The following is a 2166-nucleotide window of genomic DNA, read 5'->3' as shown; positions in this document are numbered from 1 at the left end:
ACATGTAGACACTGGCCTATCCCCACTTACTGCAAATAACTTACTGCACAGTAAATTTAATCCAGCATAAATGCATGTGTAGACATACCCATTGTTTAATAAAGGAAGGCACTAGCACTCATGGCAAGTTATGCTTTACACTGTGCTCAGGCCATTCATTAACAAGGCAAAGCCCAGCAGCAAGCTTCTAATGATAACAAGTTAGAATGATGAGACACAGTGGAACAGAACAGAATGTAATTGCAGACGGACACAACTCGGTGTAATGCTGAACCAGCAGGAAGCAACCATCCTCTTTCCTCTTGGCTGGCCCCATTGCAGACTCAAGAGCAGTCAGTCACCCCTGTTGCTAGATCCACAATACCTTGTGTGGTTCCAGGTGAAGGAAGGTCTTTTGTACTCGACGTGGATTTGTTTGCTGGAGCCGTTTCTAGTATTTTTAGTTGTATTTATATTTTAGTATTCAGAACATAGACACTGTCTACCATTGGTGTGCTTCCTGTGGCATGGCAAAAAGGAGACTATGTGCTCCTCTGTGAAGGAAGAAGGGAGGTTGGCAGAGAAGAAAGTGGTTTTTTTGGAGAGACTACACTACAGTATAGGAGGGGGGATCTTTCACTGGGCATACCAGACTCAGTGCAGTTAATGTGGGGATTCTCCTTAGACCTTAGCCTGTGCGCCCCCCCAAAATGTTTCTGGTGTTTCTGATCTCACTTGTGGTGGGGAGTACCCCTTTGCTTATAGTGAGTTCTCAATCCTGTGTCTTGCCTTGGGATGTAAACCCCTCCTTCCTGCCTTTGGAGAGACAATGAGTCACTCAGGACATCTTGCCAACACTGTTGACAGAAACAGCCACTCCCAAAACCAACATCAGCGTATCCAGCACAGATCGGGGGATCCCCTTCCCTGACTCTTCCTCACATTCTTTGAAGGCAGGCTCATGGGACCATCCACTCAAGCCACTTCCCAGACCTCTCCCCCCAGCCTAGGATGGACTATGCTGGCTATGTCCCTGCAGCAACCACTAACCATGCATCATTCCCACCACCATGCGGTCCTTGTTTTTTTCAGGGAGCCTTGCCAGTGGAAGCTGGGGAGGATCTGACATACCTGATTTGTCTGAGAGAGCCTTTGTCACCTCTGTGAGGTCATCCTGGGAACAGGAATGTATTGTGCTATTGCAGCATTCTGAGGAAATGTTCTGGTGGTAAGGTGCCACATTCTCAGAAGGAATTCCCTGTCTTTCCCACTATCTGTGTGTGCAGACATGGTTATGCTTATCCCAGTTGCATGCTGCCCTGCATGTGCACACTGCTGGCTCATATTGGATGAATGTGGGAGTAGCTGCTCTGCTTTCAAACCACGCTGGCAGGGAAATGCACTAGCCACACAGAAATCAGAAGGGGCATGGAATGCTAGGCCTCTTTTGGAGTCTGCATGAGGGACCCAGGCCCCATCATTTGCTCTCTGCCCAGGTGCAGGGGCTCTCACTGAGACCTTGATCATCAGGGCTCAGTTAGCACATGCCAAAGGATCCTTGGAAGGTCTAAGACCAATAAAGAGCAGGACTCCAAGGAGAGACTCTAGTCTAGTGTATAGAGCAGAGCTTTAGAGGGGCCATTTCCCTGGCGCTGATCCTGTGCCTGAGTCAGAAGGAGAAAGCAAAGGTGTCTTCTGTCTGGCTGGGTTTGAGAGAGACCCCAAAGAAATGTAATTTATATCAATGATTTTTCTGGGGCCAAGGAAAGATCAGGTGTAAAAGGGAGGGGGCAGCAGGTCACTGAGTCACAGGGCATGGGGAAAACAGTGCTGGGCTCTTCAAGGGATGACTGTGATGACTAAGGGCCACATGCAGTCACCAGCATGATGACCGTGTAATAGGATTGGGCCCTAGTTTGTGACAAAAACATGAGAACTATGCCGTCATCTCAAAACCTTTATTATATCTATGAGATATTTAAAAGGGGCAGTGTTTGATCTGGTGAGATTTGTGGTAGGAGCAGAGGTGTGCTATGTGGGCTGGATGCCAAGCATGGACTTGTCCAGCGTGTTCAGGGTTTTAGTGGGGAGCACTCCTGTCTGATTGTGTTTGTTTATGTTAGGTCAGTTCCAGCTCTAATTGCAGAAAAATCTGAATCTCATCCATCTCAAAAAAAAACCATAAAC

General features: G+C 47.7%; 1 long non-coding RNA gene across 1 annotated transcript in view; it reads right to left on the bottom strand.

Moving 5' to 3' along the window:
• Positions 1 to 2126: 2126 nt before the first annotated feature.
• LOC109297062 overlaps positions 2127 to 2166 on the bottom strand; it is a 7589-nt gene continuing 7549 nt past the window's right edge. Inside the window, exon 3 of the long non-coding RNA XR_002097182.1 lies at positions 2127 to 2137. This is a non-coding gene — a long non-coding RNA (uncharacterized LOC109297062). The remainder of the gene's footprint in view (positions 2138 to 2166) is intronic.

Source organism: Gavialis gangeticus, unplaced genomic scaffold (assembly GCF_001723915.1).
Source record: "Gavialis gangeticus isolate Ggan-Ray unplaced genomic scaffold, GavGan_comp1, whole genome shotgun sequence".
In the NCBI taxonomy this organism is placed as follows: domain Eukaryota; kingdom Metazoa; phylum Chordata; order Crocodylia; family Gavialidae; genus Gavialis; species Gavialis gangeticus.
The sequence above is the reverse complement of the archived record's forward strand: the minus strand, read 5'-3'. Positions and strand labels throughout refer to the sequence as shown.